The sequence below is a fragment of the Hibiscus syriacus genome, unplaced genomic scaffold (genome assembly GCF_006381635.1).
Source record: "Hibiscus syriacus cultivar Baekdansim isolate YM2019G1 unplaced genomic scaffold, ASM638163v2 tig00110610_pilon, whole genome shotgun sequence".
In the NCBI taxonomy this organism is placed as follows: domain Eukaryota; kingdom Viridiplantae; phylum Streptophyta; class Magnoliopsida; order Malvales; family Malvaceae; genus Hibiscus; species Hibiscus syriacus.
The window spans coordinates 1,596,595-1,617,532 of record NW_024062800.1 but is presented as its reverse complement, the minus strand read 5'-3'; positions in this window follow the sequence as shown (position 1 = coordinate 1,617,532).

Genomic DNA, 20,938 nt, shown 5'->3' with positions numbered 1-20,938 from the left:
TCATCTTAAATGGAGAGTTGTTCAATATTATCTTGTTGAGGTTCTAGATTCACTTCTTGATTAACGACATGTATGAACACATGGATATCATCAAAAGTGATAATATGAATTGTGTTATAATTCAATTCCCCTCAAAAGCAATTCCTTAAACCTTATTTCTCCCTCCAAACTCAATATCCTAAAAAATAATGCTATAGATCTCACCTTTAAATTATTCCTAATTACGAGATCATAAAATAACCCCTTAAATTGATCAAATAACCAAAGTAATTGCTTACTATTGTAGAATTCATTTTCTCCTCATATGTCTTAACTTATCTCAAGAGAAAACAACCCTTTGTAACATATTGTTGTCTCTTTAACCTGGACCCTTTACAATTACATTCTGATTTTGTTTTTGTTCTTATCTTTATATACTCTTTTCAAGAGAGTACATTTAGACTTATTATGTTTCAGCCTTTCTTCCTCTTGCACCCAATGAAAAATGAGCTCATTTAGAGTTCATTTTCCCTTTGAGTTGATTAAACTCTATTAGAAACAATACTAAATTCACAATAACAAGTAATTCTTCCGATCTTAAGTGCCTTAAGTTTTGAAATATGAAACATATCTATAATGTACCCCTCACATTTCCTTGATCATTATACTTATTGACATCAAAGAAGTAAAAAAATGATGTCATTTAAACCTTATTTTTTTGAAAAAAAATATTTCTCAATTTCATCAAGGAAATCATTAGCCTAAGTAATCTTTTTAGATTATGTGCCTCTAAAGGCTTCTAAAATGTTGTGTCTCGTGACCACTAGAATTATGCAATTTAAACAAATTTCACCTCTTAAAATCCCTTACACGAATTAAGAATGTTATCCCATGAGAGGCGAAAATTGTTCTTTCTTTAGCGCAATGTCTATGTTCATACAAGCAAAACCTTATGTAAGTGCATTTTTTCAGTCATTAATATTCACTTTCCTAAGTGCATTTTTCCATAAAGCATATATTATAGTAGCAAATAAATAAATCATTTAAATATATAACAAAATATAAATAAATTAAAGCTCACATCTTAAGTAAATAAATAAATTCAAAATTATGGCTCACAAGATACCAAACACTACATCAATATCAAGTTTTTGGACAATAATATTAACAGTAACGGTACTCTTGTTGTGGTAATCATACATTGACAATAAGTTATGTCAAACAAAAGACTAATCTTCAGACTAATGTAATACTCACATAAAATAAATACCTTATAATTGTCACTTGTTATTACCACATGTGTCGCTTGAAATCCGACTAAATATTAACTTTTCTTTGGGTCAATTAATAAACGCATGAATTACAAGAAACACATAATCATCTTAATATTTCAAATAAATTAGTCTACACAAAAGATGTCACTTTAACGATATTTTGTTTCAACAAATCTACTAAAATATCAGACTTAGCCAAAATATGAATTAATTTGTTTCAAAATATATATTCTAATCAATCAAAACTAAAAAACTGAATTGAACATATTGTCGTAACCGTCTTTCGGTTGGGCCCCGAATTGGGCTTCGACTTGAAAAATGTGGATTGGAGTCACCGACCACTTTAAAACGAATTTAGGTGGGTTGGACATCATCTTACCTTATCTGCGTTGTACTAGAAACGTGTCGGATTCAGGAATCGGTTACAGTCAATGAAGGGTTAGCACCCTTGAACTGCCCTTTCGGTACTACGTAATTTCCATTTGTCTTAAATTAAGAAAATTGTAATTTTAAATTAAAAGGAAAATTGATCATGAATTACTTACACTGATTGAGTGAAATACATCCTTAAAAAGTAGAGATTGTTAGAAGGAAAGAAAGTGTGACAAAATAAATAAGATAAAAAATTAAAAGAAAACAAATTAGAAGAACAAGATAAGATAAAGGCAATAAAAAAATAAGATGAATATAATAAAGGAAAAGAAAAAATATATATATATATATATATATATATACTAAATAAAAACTAGAAAGGAAAAATTGAGTAAACGCCATAAAGGTAAAAATAAAATAAATGAAACAAACAAAATAAATAAAATAAATAAAATGAATATAAAAAAAATATATATATATATATATGTAATGATAAAAAATAATAAAGGAAAAAAAATATATATATATATACATACGTTAATAATAATAGTTAAATATATATATATATATAATAACTTTAAGCATGTATACCAAAAAAACATTGAAATAAAAATAATTAATATATATATATACATATTAAATAATAGGTATATAAAAACGTATATGTAATAAAATAATAAAAATAATAACATAAGGGTCAAATTAAATTAAAAAGAAAATTAGGTGACCAAATTAGGAAGAAATTGGATTTAAAATCGAATCAAGGGGGGGCTAAATTGAAAAGAAATACGAATTGAGTGGCCAAATTAGAATGAAAATTAGAGTTTAAAAATCGATTTTAGGGTCAAAAAGGGCATTTAATATTATAGGGACTAAAAGTGAAGTTTACCCAATTTAAAATGAAAACACGCGGATCCTTAGCTCCAGGGTCGGGTCGCGCGGACTTAGTCCACAGGCCAATTATAAAATTCAAAATTTTTAATTTCACTCATTTTCTCTTCTCACGCAAGAACACCCCTCCCTCCTTCAACATTTTCCTCTCATATGTTCTTCATGCTGAAGAACAAAGGTGGTCGGTGTTCATGAGGAACCCAGAACCTGGCTGCGCTCCGCCGTGTCAGCCACCGTGGGCTGGCGCCGACCGCCACTCGCCGGCAATAAAACCTCACCTTTTCACCACCATTCGAAAGCCCTGTTCGTACTTATTCCAAAAATCCACTTCGTTTTCGCAACATAGCCTCGGGGGAGAGTAAATCGGAGTTTGAAACTCTCGACTGCTCCCCCTTAGTTCATCGGCCAAAACGTTTTTTTCTGGTGGTTTTGAATCCAAACCTCAAACAACATTCAACATGCAACAATAAAAAACAAGTGAGCAAAGGTAAAAGATGCTACCTTCTTCTTATTTCCTTTTCGAAATACTTTACAAGTGTTCCAAGTGCTTTGGTTTTTCTCTCGGTGTGTAATCGTGTAATTGTGTGTTGTGTGTTCTAATTACATGCTTATTTATACACAAGAAAATGCCATCTTAGAGTCCTAATCAAACTCTTTTGTTTGCTTGTGATGGATGAGTCCTAGGTATCCTCGTTTGCTGGTGGCCGAGAAGAACGACGGTTGACGTGTTTGGTTGAGAAGCAGGCGGCGCTGGGACTCTTGCTTGCGGCGCTGGACAAGGGATGATGATAAAACCCTAACTGGGGTCCATCGTAGACCGTTGGATCTCATCTAGATCCAACAGTTATTACTACTGGCGGCTGGGGTGAGGCGAGAGGAAACGACGCTGCTTGGGATGCTAGGGTTCTAGAAACCCTAGCCTGCATGTATGTTGGGCCTGGACCACTGTGCGCTGTTGGGCCACGTGTGACCTAGTTTCAGGCCTGCATTTGGTCTTGTAATCTGGTTTTGGACCTGACATAAAAACCAATGTAAACGTTTTAGTTATTAAAATAAGAATAATACTTATATATATAATAATATATAATATACATATAACATATAAATCTATTCCGGTCAGAAAAGTGTGTCGACAGCTGCCCCTCTTTGCCCATAGTCGTGTAACGGAGATAGGGCAAAGATTAAAAGACACACTTTTTGTTTAACCTGAATGTATCCAAGTTTAACAACATCCCTATAGGGGTTAACTTCCATCGAATATCATCTGTTGTAGAGTTGAAATTCGATGTCAAGGCTGGTTTGTCAATATGAACTGACTTCCTTGCCGTGAGGTTGAGTTGAACTGAAAACTTCTGGGCGTGAGATCCTTCGTCGTGAAGTTGAAATCAAACTCATAGCTTTGGGCAAGTGGCTTCTGAATCATCTTCTGGCTCAAGATACTTCATCGTGAAGGTGAAACTTGACCTGGAGACTTTGCTGTTGTGGTGTTACAGATGACTCCTTCGTCGTGAAGTTGGATCAATCTGTTTGTGAAGTTAGAATTGCATATGGCTCCTTCATCGTGAGTTGAACCTGATGATTGGATATCCTTCGTCGTGAAGTTAAAATCCAATCTAAAAATGGATGCTGCTTGTATGCACGATTCCATTCGTTGTGAAGTTGAAACCGTGGGTGGCCCCTTCCAAGTCCAATATCCTCCGTCGTGAAGTTGAAATTGGCTCTGGAACTGAAAAATTGTTTGTTGACAACCAGCCGTCCCTTCGTTGTGAAGTTGAACTTGTGTTGTATGGAGTCCAATATCCTTCGCTGTGAAGTTGAAATTGGTTCTGAAATTGGGAAATTGTTTGTTGACAACCAGCGGTCCCTTCGTTGTGAAGTTGAACTTGCGTTGTCTTGAGTCCAATATCCTTCACTGTGAAGTTGAAATTGGCTCTGGAATTGAGAAGTTGTTTGTTGACAACCAGCGGTCCCTTCGTCTTGAAGTTGAACTTGCGTCGTCTGGAGTCCAATATCCTTCACTGTGAAGTTGAAATTGGCTCTGAAATTGAGAAGTTGTTTGTTGACAACCAGCGGTCCCTTCGTCGTGAAGTTGAACTTGCGTCGTCTGGAGTCCAATATCCTTCGCTGTGAAGTTGAAATTGGCTCTGAAATTGGGAATTTGTTTATTGACAACCAGCGGTCCCTTCGTCGTGAAGTTGAACTTGCGTTGTCTGGAATCCAATATCCTTCGCTGTGAAGTTGAAATTGGCTCTGAAATTGGGAAATTGTTTATTGACAACCAGTGGTCCCTTCGTCGTGAAGTTGAACTTGCGTTGTCTAGAGTCCAATATCATTCGCTATGAAGTTGAAATTGGCTCTGAAATTGAGAAGTTGTTGTTGACAACCAGCGGTCCCTTCGTCGTGAAGTTGAACTTGCGTTGTCTGGAGTCCAATATCCTTCGCTGTGAAGTTGAAATTGGCTCTGAAATTGGGAAGTTGTTGTTAACAACTAACGGTCCCTTCGTCGTGAAGTTGAACTTGCATTGTCTGGAGTCCAATATCCTTCGCTGTGAAGTTGAAATTGGCTCTGAAATTGGGAAGTTGTTGACAACCAGTCGTCCCTTCGTTGTGAAGTTGAACTTGTGTTGTCTTGAGTGATATCCTCCGTCATGGAGTTGAAATCGTGGACGTTTGGCTTCGAGCTAGATATCTTTCGTCGTGAAGTTGAAATCTACTCTCGAGCAAATTGTGAGTTCAATATCCTTCGTTGCGAAGTTGAAATTGACTATGGCTAAAACTTGAAAAAGTTATGGGGATCTGGAGAGAAATCTCAATTTTTGATTGCCTGTATGGAATTTTGAGGATTTCAACCCCTGGTCTTGAATTCTTCAAATGTTCAAATCTGATGTTTGTTTTTTTATCCTTGATCAGAGAATTACCTCTCGACCATCTTAAGTATGCATGAGCCCTGATCAGGTTCCGAGTACCTGTACTTTTCAATGAATCTTTGTGTAGTAATATACGAATATCTTTTGTATGAGTAAATAATCATTAAGTTTAAGCTCAATCCAAGATGCTCAAAAGGAATTGGTGTAGAGAAAAGGATTGTCTTTTATTCATGAGGGAAAAAGAACAAATAATACATGACAAACATTTTGGAAGATGAAGACATGATGAGGTATAAACGAATGTCTTAGATTTCAATAATGTGGGCACTTCTGAGCTGAAAATCCGTTAGGTGACCTTGAATACAACCTTTTCCAAAGGATCTTTGAGAATGCGACAACATTCAGGAGAGTGCAACCTTTCTCCTACTCGATGAGCCTATGGAAATTTAGATGTCGGGGGGTTTCAACTGTCTGGATTTCTTGAATTATCCAAATCGCCCTTTCAGGTTTTCAATTTGGACCCATCCTTGGTTGCAAGACGCCCTTTACGGTTTTTCACCTTGAACCCACCTTTTTGCTCTTTTTCTTTTTCTTTTCTCTCTTTTTTCTATCTAGGGCGCCCTTTCGGGTTTTCGCCCTAAACGTTTTTTTTCGACTTAGGACGCCTTTTCGGGTTTTCATGCATCTGAGTTGATAGGATGTGGCAGGTCAGGTCCGTCCATTTCGGCCAGGACAAGGGCCCCATTTCGGCCAGGACAAGGGCCCCTCCGGAAAAGGCATTTTTCACGACATAGGGTCATTCCCAATTTGGCGTCCATTTTCCTCAGAAATCTTTCTGAACTGGAAAAATTCTCTTTAGCACTAGATCTCCTTCATGGAATATTCTTGGGCGTACCTTCTTGTCATATGCTCGAATCATTCGTTTCTGATAGATTTGACCATGGTGAATGGCATTCAGTCTCTTTTCATCTATCAGATTAAGCTGATCGTATCTGGATTGCACCCATTCTGTGTCATCTAGTTTGACTTCTGTCAAGACCCGTAGTGACGGAATCTTTACTTCAATGGGCAGTACTGCTTCCATTCCATAAGCTAGTGAAAATGGAGTTGCCCCAGTTGAGGTTTGTACTGAGGTTTGATAAGCGAACAAAGCGAAAGATAACTTCTCATGCCAGTCCTTGTAGGTCTCAGTCGTTTTCTCCACTATCTTTTTAATGTTTTTGTTTACTGCTTCTACTGCACCATTCATCTTTGGTCTGTAGCATTATCGGTAATGATCCTTTCAGGTACACCATACCGACATATGATTTCTTTCTTCAAAAACTTACAGATAACAGATTGAGTGACACTGACATAGGAAACAACCTCTACCCACTTAGTGAAATAATCAATAGCTACAAGGATGAAACGATGACCATTCGAAGCCTTTGGATGGATTTGTCCAATTACATCCATGCCTCACATAGAGAAAGGCCATGGTGACGTCATGACATGAAGCGGATGTGGTGGAACATTTATTTTATCTCCGTAAATCTGACATTTATGACACTTTCTAGCATAGTTGATGCAATCACTTTCCAGTGTGGACCAGAAATATCCACATCTCATTATATGTCTCGACATCATATGTCAATTTGCATGTGCTCCACAAACTCCGTCATGTACTTCTTCCACTATCATTTTTGCCTCTTCAGCATCGACGCACCTTAACAGAACTTGATTATGGCTTTTCTTGTAAAATACCTCTCCATCAAGGACGTATCCAGCTGCCATCCTTCTAATGGTTCTTTTATCGGTTTCAGTGGCCTCCTCTCGATAGCTTCGATGTTTGATATACTACAAAATGTCTTCGTACCAAGGCTTAGTGTCTTTTACTTCTTCAATCTGGTAGCAATGAGCTGGGTAATCATACGACTGCATGTCAATTGGCATCATCTCGGACTCTCTGCTAACTTTGAATGCAGCTGCCAAGGTAGCCAAAGCATCAGCCATTTGATTCTCTTCTCTTGGCACATAGTGGAAAGTGACTTCATTGAACTCTTCGAGCAGATCCAGCATTAGCTTTCGGTATTCCATCAGTTTTGTATCTTTGGTTTCCCATTCTCCACAGAGCTGATAGATTACTAATGCTGAATCTCCATATATCCGCAAGGTCTTTACATTTTGCCCCAGTGCAGCTCGAATTCCCAAGACACAGGCCTCATACTCTGCCATGTTATTGGTACAATCGAAGTTCAGTCTGCTGGTAAATGGGTAGTGAATCCCTTCTGGAGAGATCAGGATGGCCCTGATGCCATGTCCTAATGCATTTGATGGCCCATCGAAGTACATTCTCCAGGAACTGTCTGTTGAAGTACATGTTTCTTCTAAGGATAAAGCCATCAAGTCTTCGTCTGGGAAATCAAAGTCTAATGGCTCATAATTCTCATTGGTTCTGCTTGCTAAGAAATCTGATATGGCACTTCCTTTTATGGCTTTCTGGCTCATGTACTCAATGTCGAATTCAGACAATAACATCTGTCATCGGGCTAACCTTCCAGATAGAGCAGGTACACCCATCATGCATCATGTATTTTAAAGGATCTAATTTGGAAATCAACCACGTGGTGTGATACAACATGTATTGTCTGAGTCTTTTTGTAGCCCAGACTAAAACATAGTAAACTTTCTCGATGGGAGGATATCTGACCTCGTAATCGGTGAACTTCTTACTCAGATAGTAGATTGCTCTTTCTTTTCTTCCAGACTCGTCATGTTGACCCAGGACACACCCCATTGAGTTCTCAAATATGGATAGGTACAAGAACAGAGGTTTGCCTGGGATGGGGGACATCAAGATAGGAGTATGAGACAAGTACTCCTTCACCTTTTCGAATGCAATCTGATAGTTTTCATCCCATGCCCCAGGGCTATTTTTTCAGAGAAGTCGAAAGATTGGATCACACTTATCGGTTAACTGAGATATGAACCGAGCTATGTAATTTAATCTGCCCATAAAACCTCGGACCTCCTTTTTATGTTCGAGGTAGAGGTAGATTCTGGATGGCCTTAACTTTGTTAGGATCAACTTCAATGCCTTTTCTGCTGACCACGAAGCCTAACAGTTTCCCGGATGTTACCCCAAAAGTACACTTGATAGGGTTCAGACGAAGCTGGAACTTCCTCAATCTTTGGAAGAGCTTTCTCAAATGCTCTACGTGTTCATTTTCGATCAGTTCCTTGATAATCATGTCGTCGACATAAACCTCGATTTCTTTGTGCATCATGTTATGGAACAGAGTTACCATAGCTCTCTGATATGTTGCCCCAGCATTCTTTAATCCGAAAGGCATCACTTTGTAATAGAAAGTTCCCCACATCGTGATAAAAGTGGTTTTCTCCATATCTTCGGGATACATTTTGATCTGATTGTACCCCGAAAATCCATCCATGAATGAAAAGTAGTTGTTCCCGGTTGTATTGTCCACCAGAGTATCTATGTGTGGCAGGGGAAAGTTATCCTTGGGACTTGCCTTGTTAAGGTCCCGGTAATCGACACACATACGTACTTTCCCGTCCTTTTTCGGCACAGGCACTATGTTGGCCACCCACTCCGGATATTTGGCCACTTGAAGAAAACCAGCATCAAATTGCTTCCTAACTTCTTCCTTGATCTTAAGGAGCATTTCTGGTCGCATCCTTATCAGTTTCTGTTGCACTGGTTTGCATTATGGTTTAATTGGCAGTTTGTGGACTACCATATCCATGTCTAATCCAGGCATGTCTTGATACGACCAGGCGAACACCTCTCTGTACTCTTGAAGTAAGACTATCAGGTTGTGTCTTGCTTCCGTCGAAAGAGTCGTGCCGATTTTAACCTCCTTTCGATCTTCCTCAGTACCCAGATTCAAGATTTGCATTGTCTCTTTATGGGGCAGTATTTGTTTATCTTCTCTTTCTACCATTCTCAATAATTCAGTAGGCAAGTTGCACTTCTCTTAAGTGTCTCACTCATCAAATTCCCCGAGGAAAATGGCCGATTCGAAATCCACCTCCGGATCAGGATCATTAGTGCCTACATTATTGTTATCTGGGAATCTGAAAGAATGGAAAATGTGCATGTGTGAGAGGAAAATATCCCACACAAAATAATCAAGAATTAAATTCGAGGGAAAGTGGAAATGAAGTATCGAAATAAAGAAGATAGACAATGAATTCAAAAAGGAACAAAGGAAAATTTGTTTGCCATGGGAAAAGAAAAAAATACATTTTTATTGAACTTAAACATAATGTTTATTAACCCTTACAAAAGATCACCTATTGCCTCGGGTATAGGCGAATAGGGATAGTTCGAATATTACTCTGAAAGACTCTTGTAAACCACAGGTATTTCTTCGACCGAACAACGGCTAGGCACGAACCCAGGTGGCAGAGGGTTTATCCCAGGTCTAACTGTGTCATCAGCATTTCCAGTGGATAAAACATTGATGCTCAAATCTTCCAAATCCGCTTCTAAGTCTGAAAATGTGGTCTCAGACGCATAACCACTTGACTTGAATGTGTGGCAAAGAGGCAGAAATGTCATGGGCTCCCATTGAAGTTCACTTCCAGTCAACCTGGCTACTCTTCTCTCTCGGTTCTTCTGAACTTCTTTTCTCTTCTCATGGTAACTGGGCTGAAAGTCGAGCCCAAACCGGTCTGGCTTTGAAATAGGAAGGACTGGATCAATCCTCCCCTGCAGAAACTTTCCAAACCCTCTTCCAATCTTGGCACCTCGTCCCAATGTTTGCATGATCTCCATTCTGGTACACTTGGAAAGCCGGGGTCTAGGAATCATTCTTCCTTCTGCCACAAAGGTGGCATTCACAAACTCCAAGGATCGGAATGAACACTCCACCGCTTCCTCATCCACCTCGATGTATGGCGTGGTCACACTTGCCACAATATCTTCCTCAGCATCGACAATTACTAAGTCCCCATCAATAACAAATTTAACCTTCTGGTGCAGTGTGGATGGTACTGCACCAGCTTGATGAATCGATGGCCTTCCCAGAAGACAGTTGTAGGAAGGCATGATATCCATTACCAGAAAATCGATATCATAGGTGACAGGTCCGATAGTCAGTGGCACCTCTATCTTACCAATAAACTCTCGTTTGGTCCCATCAAATGCTCGGACCACGTTCTGGTTGGCTTTCATATACGAGGTATCTATTGGCATCCTTTTCAATGTTACTAAAGGCATCACGTTTAAGGCTGATCCATTGTCGATTAATATACTTGGCAGAGCATGCCCCTTGCAGTAGGTGGTGATATGCAATGCCTTCGTTCGGCCTCTTCCTCCAGATGGAATCTCATCATCTGAAAATGAGATGAGATTATCAGCTTGAATATTATTTACCAGTCGATCCATTTTTCTGATTGGTATGTCTTGTGGCACGAATTTCCGATTCAGGACTTTCAACAGTGCCTCCCGATGTGCTTCTAAATTTAATAAAAGTGCCAACATTGAAGAACATGTTGGCAAGTTGTGGAGCTGTTCTATAATACTGTACTCACTATGCTTCAAAAATTTGAGGAATTCTTTAGCTTCTTCCTCCTTTATAGGCTCATTGATAGCCAATATGTCTTCATTGAAGGGCTCTAGTTGTCTTTTCCCCACATTGTTGTCACATCCTTTGGAAGTACTCACCTGGCATCCGTACTTCCATGGCACTTGCCGATTGTTCTTGTACTGAAAAGGTCGAGGTGTTGTAATTACCACCTTTGCTTGTGGAGTTGTCATTGTCGTCTTTGCCTTAGGGGTGATGATTAAAGGACTACCCCTGCCGAGTCTTTTTTCTGATGATTCTCCGGTAGCGCAAATGTCTACTTCTGGGGAATCCTGAACTTCTTCATAAAACTCCAGCTCTTTCTGGTCCATCATGAGCTGGAAAATGTCTTAAATTCTGGGCATTCTTGCACTTTATGCCCCTCTTCGTCGTGGTAACAACAGTAGCTACCACCTTCATTTTTTACTGCATGTGACTGGGATACAAGAAGCCCTGCCTTTACCATTTGGCTCCATACCCAAGCCAAAGGAGCTTTGATTTCTGAAACATTGGTTTTGATTCTCCTGTCGTTTTTGGTGATGACTACATTAATTTCGGCCTCCGGATGATTAGGCAAGGGATTCTGGGTGACGTTTGGTGTTTCAGAGTTGAAGGTGATATAGTTCTTGTTCCGCATTCGTTGAACAAGCCTCTTGAATGCGAGACAACCTTCAATCGAATGCCCCTGCACACCACCATGATATTCATAATTTGCGTTCTCGTCATACCATGTCGAATATGGGGGCTTTATCGGATCCATTGGGTAAGGTGAAACTGCGTGAGTGTCGATGAGTTGTTGATATAACTCTTTATATGTCATGGGAATGGGATCGAACTGCTCCCTTTTCCTTTCCCTCCTTGGTTCCCTTTGAGTTTGGGTAGAAGTACTAGATGGTACAGTTGCAGTGGTTTTTGAGCTTGAGACCGTAACACCCTTGTTGATGTTATAAGTGTTGACATTGTTGATCTCTCGGTCTTTGTTTTTCATGGGAGGTTTCTTACTGGAGTCTCCTCCCTCGATTTATCCTTGTTTAATGGCCAACTCAATCATTTCACCGGCCATGACTAAATCTAAGAAACCTCCATATGTAATTGTCACCAGGTGTCCGAAGTAAGGTACCTTCAGGGTTTGTATAAACAACTTTCTAGTCTCTTTTTCATCCAAGGGTAGATGAACCTGTACAGACAAATCTATCCATCGCTGTGCATATTATCGGAAACTCTCATTGTGTTTCTTTTCCAAGCTTTGCAGCATAACCCGGTCTGGTCTCATATCGTTGATATATTTATATTGTTCTAGGAAAAACTTGGCTATGTCTTTCCATGTCTTGATGTGAGTTTGGCTGAGCTGATTGTACCAACGGATAGCTGAACTAGATAGGCTCTCCTGAAAGCAGTGGATCAGGAGTTGATCATTCCCTCCATATCCTGTCATCTTCCGACAGAACATAGTGATATGGGCTGATGGGCAGCTGTTCCCATCGAACTTCTCAAACTCAAGAACTTTAAACTTTGGTGGAAGCACCAAATCTGGAACCAGTCTCAACTCCCTTGCGTCCACTCCATAATAATCATGGTCCCCTTGGACCATTTTCATTCAATCTTCTATCATCCTGGTCTTCTCTTCCATCTTTTTTGCTTTGTCATCTTCATTGAAATCCTGGATACTGTAATCATCCGGATGATTATCAGGATTAGTTTTGGAAGTTTGCATCTTTACAGCAGATGGCGCTTTTCATTTGACAGCAGAAAAATTTTCTTGTGGTCTGGGTAAGATCTCGGGTGACATAATCACCTGTGAGGTTGGTGATAAGGTTACCCCTTTGGAGGGACTTCCCCCTACTGTATTAGCTTGCTGTAAATCTGATAACTTGGCCACTATTTGGTCGGCCAAGGATTCCTAGTTTTTCTTGATGGACTCCAGAGTGCTTTGACTGTTTTGAGTCATCTTATCTTCCAGTTCTTTTTGTAATCTTGCCATGTTCTCCTCGAGTTTTTTCATTCTGGCCTCCATTTGTCTTTTCTTTGCTCAGGTATTGTGCGGGTGATGCGTATTTAATATTTGTGGTGGTAAGCTTGGTGTTTGCTCTTTCCTTTTCTGAGATATGTTCTGTTAGTTAATATGAATGTAAAAACATAGAAAATATAAAAATAAACATGAAATATAAAATGCAAAGTATGCAATGCATGATGTATGCGATTTAGAGGCACTGATCCAGAAAAGTATTCATTATTATAAATAATCTTTATTTAGACAAAAATGTTTTATCTTGTAAGAGACATAAAAACAATCAAAGGTACATTCAGACTAAATCCTCTAAACCCCGAACAGCTTCTAATAGGTTGACAAGTCTTCTTCCTTCATCTGTCACTGGTTGTATACCTTGTCGAACCACTCCAGCTTCCCTTGCCAGGCCATGTAGATGGCGAGCTGCCTTCTGTACTTGATCAAGGAAGTCTCGGATAATTGCGTCTCTGGCCTTTACCCTTTGTTGTGCTTGTTCCAAATGGAAACACCACTGCAAACCCCCGTCGAAGGATACTATTTGAAGCTCGCTCGCTTGCTTTTTGAACCCATCTATAATAGTTTCTAACTCAACTATTGTTTTGCCATCTCTCTCATGTTGTTTCTCCAGATCAGCCATCTGGATTTTCAATCGTTAGTTTTGATGTTGGCTATCTACTAAGCGTCTCTGGGCAGTTTTTATCTGTTCTTTCCAGTCTCTCTCATCAGGCCCCTCGAACTTTCTTTTCAAGCTGTGAGCTTCATCTTTCCAGTACTTATAAGACACCTTCAACTTGGAGTTATCCTTGACCGTATCTTGATACCCCTTTCTCAAATCTTCAAGCTCAAAACGGACTCTTTTATGTTCTCTTTCTAGTTTGTCTGCTTTATCTTTCTGTGAGTCGGCCTCGAGTTTCCATTGATAACGTTCAGCTTCAAGTTCCTTTATCTTCTTCTTCAGTTCATTATTCACAGCTTCAAACTATGCCTTGGTTATCTCAAATTCAGAAGGGGTAGGTTTGAGATATTCCTCCATGGTCTGTGTGTCCTCACAGTCTGGCATCGGGGTATTGTCATTTTTTCGCAATCTTCGCCACTCTAAATAGTCTGGAGTGAGCATGTCTTTAGCAGCCACAACATCCATCCGGGATACTTTCTTCCATGACTCGGCTATCTCTTTGATCTTCTTCTTATAACTATCACCGTGATACACAAACTCTGATGTAGATAATCTGTATGTTGCTGGGACAAACTGACGTGCCCCATACTGTCTAAGTGCTAATAATGGAGCATACCCAACTGCACCCCAAAGTCCAAATACGGTCATAGTGTTGGAATCCCCACATCGAAAAAGAACGTCACTGAGGAACAACCAAGGGGCTCTCCAGGTAATATCCCGGTCCTGAAGATGAGTGAAGACCTTCATCCATTTTTCCTTCGAAGAACCCTCATGCCATTTCATAGTGATGAACTCTCTCAACCGTGAATAGGTAGTGTTGAATCGGCGGTAGGCTACCCCGTTAGTCTTCTAGAAGTGGCTGTGAATCCAGACTTGAAGGAGTTGAACACATCCAATGAACCTTCCTCCATCAGTTCTTCTGCAATGATTAAGAGACGGAAAGGTCTCGGCTAAGATGGTCGGCGCTGGGTTGACTCGCCTTGGAAGTTGTTCAAATAGTTCTACTACGGCTGCGTCGATGCACCCCAAATTCTTCGGAAAGATAATAAAACCGTACAGACCCAGTGCAAAAAGATCTATAGTCTTCTATTCATCAGGGTAGTTCTTCATTAGTTGCTTTATATGGATCCACTCGATTCCTTCCCCGTTACCTTTGTGTCGGAATCGATCAGTCACCCACTTTTCATCAACCCCTGCAATCTTGGCCAGTCCGTTCTTAAAAGGCTGACCCTTGATATGTTTGATATATGCATTCTCTAGTCTGATGTTTTCGGAGTACAGTAGCGTGGTATACTCTTCGATAGTGGGCACCATGTCTTCCCGGTTAAAGGTGAAGCAACTATATCCCAGGTTCCATAATTGAATCAGTGCTCGGAGCAGGGGCTCATCAGTCTTGACATCAAGTAAGAGGGCAATATCACCATATCGTTGGCTGAACTTCTGCTTTCTGTCATTCTTCCAACTGTCCCAAATGTTTCGCAACTCTTGGACATTATTCTGTTTCAGGCTGACAGAGGCATAGCTAACCAGCTCTGACATGTAGTTCCCCTGAAGACTATCTCCCTTCTCTTTCTGAGTCATCTCGGACCATAGTCGTGCCTCGACGTTCTTAATCTCTTGTATTACAACACCTTTGTCTATTAATTCAGATTATTTTATGTGTAATAAACGCTTTTTAAAGATCAATAGCCTCTTGTTATGATGCAAATGCTAAAAAAACAAACACAAAGGCAAAAATGTTAGTAAAATAAATAAATAAATAAATAAATATATGACGAAAGAAAAAAAATACATGGTTAAGGTAAAAATATCCTAGGTTTTGGAAATGTGGTTTTAGGGTGGGCCCTAATTCCTTGTAGTCTCCGGGTTTAGGTTCTAAAAAAAGGTACTCGAGTTCTCCTTGCCGGTGCCCCTTGGGCTTGCCAGACCCTTAGTCCTAAACCCATCACAGGCTTGTGTGGACTAAGTTAAACTCGAGATGACACATTCCCTTATGCCCGCACGGTGAATAAATTCACACGAAGACATAAGGTATATGAATCCCAAAAGCTACTTGCTAGGCCTGCACGGTGAATAAATTCACACGAAAGCGTCGCTTTCACCCCCACTTAAAATAGGGTTTAGAGCTCAGGTATAGAGCCATAGATGAAAAAAAAACTTTGAAGGCTGAAATCATGAGAAAACGATTAGTCCAACTATTTACTCGAAAATATAATCAAAAGTAAGTAAAAATGATCGAAATATTACCTTAAATTTTAAACTTACCCTTTTCGTTAAAAATACAACTGGAAATTACCTTAGCCTGACTCACTTACCTGGTCCCCAGTGGAGTCGCCAAGCTGTCATAACCGTCTTTTGGTTGGGCCCCGAAATTGGGCTTCGAGTTAGGAAAATTGATTGGAGTCGCCACTGTCCACTTTAAAACGAATTTAGGTGGGTCAGACACCATCTTACCTGATCTGCGTTGTACCAGAAACGTGTCGGATTCGGGAGTCGGTTACAGTCAAGGAAGGGTTAGCACCATTGAACTGCCCTTTCGGTACTACGTAATTTCCATTTGTCTTAAATTAAGAAAATTGTAATTTTAAATTAAAAGGTAAAATTCGATCATGAATTACTTACACTGATTGAGTGAAATACATCCTTAAAAAGTAGAGATTGTTAGAAGGAAAGAAAGTGTGACAAAAATAAATAAGATAAAATAATTAAAAAAACAAATAAGAAGAACAAGATAAGATAAAGTCAATAAAAAAATAAGATGAATATAATAAAGGAAAAGAAACAAAATATATATATATATATATATATATATACTAAATAAAACTAGAAAGGAAAAAGTGAGTAACGCCATAAAGGTAAAATAAAATAAATGAAACGAACAAAATAATAAAATGAATATAAAAAGAATATATATATGTAATGATAAAAAATAATAAAGGAAGAAAAAAAATATAATATATATATATACATACGTTAATAATAATAATAGTTATAAAATATATATATATATATATATATATATATATATATATAATAACTTTAAGCAGGTATACCAAAAAAACATTGAAATAAAAATAATTAATATATATATACATATTTAATAATAGGTATATAAAAACGTATATGTAATAAAATAAATAATATAAAATAATAAAATAATAACATAAGGGTCAAATTATATTAAAAGGAAAATTAGGTGACCAAATTAGGAAGAAATTGGATTTAAAATCGAATCAAGGGGGGCTAAATTGAAAAGAAATACGAATTGAGTGGCCAAATTAGAATGAAAATTAGAGTTTAAAAATCGTTTTTGGGGTCAAAAAGGGCGTTTTAAAATTATATTGACTAAAAGTGAAGTTTACCCAATTTAAAATGAAAACACGCGGATCCTTAGCTCCAGGGTCGGGTCGCGCGCGGGTTAGACTTGGTCCACGGGCCAATTATAAAATTCAAAATTTTTTAATTTCACTCATTTTCTCTCTTCTCACGCGGGAACACCCCTCCCTCCTTTAACATTTTGCTCTCATCTGTTCTTCATGCTGAAGAACAAAGGTGGCCGGTGTTCATGAGGAACCCAGAACCCGGTCGCGCTCCGCCGTGTTGGCCATCGTGGGCTGGCGCCGACCGCCACTCGCCGGCGACAAAACCTCACCTTTTCAACACCATTCGAAAGCCCCGTTCGTACTTATTCCAAAAATCCACTTCGTTTTCGCAACATAGCCTCGGGGGAGAGTAAATCGGAGTTTGAAACTCTCGACTCCTCCCCCTTAGTTCATCGACCAAAACGTTTTTTTTCTGGTGGTTTTGAAGCCAAACCTCAAACAACATTCAACATGCAACAATGAAAAACGAGTGAGCAAAGGTAAAAGATGCTACCTTCTTCTTATTTCCTTTTCGAAATACTTTACAAGTGTTCCAAGTGCTTTGGTTTTTCTCTCGTGTGGTGTGTAATCGTGGTAATCGTGTGTGTTGTGTGTTCTAATTACATGCTTATTTATACACAAGAAAAATGTCATCTTAGGGTTCTAATCAAAATCTTTTGTTTGCTTGTGATAGATGAGTCCTAGGTATCCTCGTTTGCTGGTGGCCGAGAAGAACGACGGCTGACGTGTTTGGTTGAGAAGCAGGCGGCGCTGGGACTCTTGCTTGCGGCGCTGGACAAGGGATGATGATAAAACCCTAACTGGGGTCCATCGTAGACCGTTGGATCTCATCTAGATCCAACGGTTATTACTGCTGGCGGCTGGGGTGAGGCGAGAGGAAACGACGCTGCTTGGGATGCTAGGGTTCTGGAAACCCTAGCCTGCGTGTATGTTGGGCCTAGACCACTGTGCGCTGTTGGGCCACGTGTGACCTGGTTTCAGGCCTGCAGATTGGTCTTGTAATCTGGTTTTGGACCTGACATGAAAACCAATGTAAACGTTTTAGTTTATTAAAATAAGAATAATACTTATATATATAATAATATATAATGTACATATAACATATAAATCTATTCCGGTCAGAAAAGTGTGTCGACACATATACATATATTGCATTAACAATATAAATAAAACTATAGAAATATTGTTAACCAATCAATTTCTCTTAATTTATCTTTCAATGAAATTAAAAGATAACTAAAATATAATAAATTTGAATACACTTCAACTTTATCTCAAGATATCGAATACTCCATTAATATTTTATCTTTAGACAAAATATTCACCTTAAGTGATATCTGATGCAATAACCAAACATTGATAATAAGAACATTGCAAGCAAAATCTTCCTTTGGGTCGATTTATTACTCACACATAAAGCCGAATAATTATCACATGCTTATTACCAAAGTCGTACATGAAATTATGTCAACTATTAGTCTTCCTTTGGGTCAATCAATAGTAACATATCTTAAGTTACATGTACATAACATATACATAAAATATTTTTCATAGCTGATGTCACCTTAGCGACTTATTGCTTTAATTAAGTCGTCTCAAAATAAATATCAATATTCAAATTTAATATTTCTATAACAATCAAAGGTTAAAACTGAAATTTTTTATTGCACTGCAAAATCTAAAATAACCCAGAATAAAATTACATAAAAAGTACTATCAGAAATCGAAAACTTAAGTATTTGATTGTTTTTGAAGAATTTCTTAAACATGCATTTAATTCATAACTTCATAAATTACTGAAGACAAAACGAAAAAAAATATTTAACCAAAACTAAAAGTTAAAGTACATACTAGTGAATTAAATCTTTAATCAAATTGAATTGAATATATCAATACCAAATATATATTTCATAATCCATAACAGTCAAAACTGAATTTTCTAATCACGTAATGATTTCCGAACTAACTCATAATAAGATTGTCTAAATGAGGTTATTATAAATAGAGATTGTAATTATGGAAAGTAAGCACCACTGATTGAGAAGAAAACCTAATAAATTTAACATAAAGGCTTAGAATTGATTTGTTGTACAATTAATAAATTAAAACTAAAACCTAATTAACCAATCCAATGCAGCATATTACTACTTAATCCTTTCACGCGTGATCCCATAATTGGGATTCACTGTATTTTCTTCTCAACCATCTACTGAAATTTATCGATTGATACATCAATCGCACATAGGAAAAAGAATCCATAAATTGTAAAATTATAAAATCAAATGATTCTCAATGATTTAATACGATTTGACGATGATGTCATTTGTTAAAACTTAGAATAATAATAAAAATGATAATTAACCAAGATCTAATCATATCAAATTATCTGAATAAAATATTAGATTTGCGGAAGCGTATCTGGATGAATTAATTGATATGTTGAAATCTTTGAGTCTTTCTTTTACTTTTGATCTTTCAAAAAGATATGTTTTCTCTTGCCGTAAAATCTCTCTGACGAGATAAGAGTAATACAAGTTAACTTATTTCTTGGGATCACTATCTCTTTATATAGATTGAATATTGTCAATTTTTTTTAATATTTATAATTATACCCCCATCAAATTATAAATACAAATTATGGTATCTATATTTTTATTCCATGACACTTTAATACATATAACATATATAATATAATTGGTCACTTAATTTTTGTCATACTTTGTACTTTGTAATAATATTGTACATTATATATATATATGCCCACAAATATGAGTTTTACTCCAACAATATAGACCAACCGTAAGTGAACCTAAAACAATCACATAATCAGTCATGATGTAAAAATTTAAACATGTATGTCAAACTTTTATTTTGAAAATTTGAACGTTTTGGGATAAATACGACCGAATACACGTAAGTTTGATCTACGTCTAGCATCGACAATCAATTATATACAAGGAAAGTTATAGCACCCCACGTCATTCATATCTTGTGAAAAGGAAATTTTAAAAACAGTTCAAAAGGTAAAAATGATTTGTTAATATAATAATAATAATGATAATAATAATAATAATAATAATAAGACTTGAATATAAAATAAGTATTTAAACTATGCTTTTCACAAATAGGTGATTAAAATATTTTTTTTGACTTATTCTGATTCCTAACATTACAGATGTTATCATTTTAGGTGTTTGGATCATCAATGACGTTAATTTTCTATGTTAAGTGACACATGTCACAATATGATAATTTTGAAACTTAAAAAAAGTTCAAATATTTTTTTAAAACCCCCCAAAATTTTCAAAAATCTTAAAAACCCCCTCAAACTTTAAAACCCCTAAATATAGTCCCTATAACCATGCTAGCCGCCGCCTTTGTCGTCAAATGGACTTCCATCTGGTCGCACCTCCATCGAAGACATGTTCCCCAATGAACAATCACCATAGAAGCGATGAAATCGCGATGAAATCAACCCCGAAATCACCACCGACGAATGTGACAAACGACGACCATCGCGAAGACCACGGCGACTCCACAGCAAGGATGGCATCGTATGACAACAGAGATGACAAGGGAGGTGTCGGAGGTTGTGGTCATAGCCGAAAATAGAGGTGGAGTTAGGATTAGGGTTAGAATTTGGGGGTTTCACAGTTTTTTTTTTATAATTTTAGAAAAAAAATAGGATTTTTATAAATACAATATATTTTTTTAGTTTTTTAAAAAATTATTTCAAAATTACCAGATTATGACACATCACTTAACGGATAAAATTAATATTGTTGATGCCCCGGACACCTAAAATCGTAATGCTTGTAATGTTAGGCATTGGGATGAGTCAAAAAATATTTTAGGTACCTATTTGTGAAAAACGATATAACTTGGACACTTATTTTCTATTAAGCCTAATAATAATAA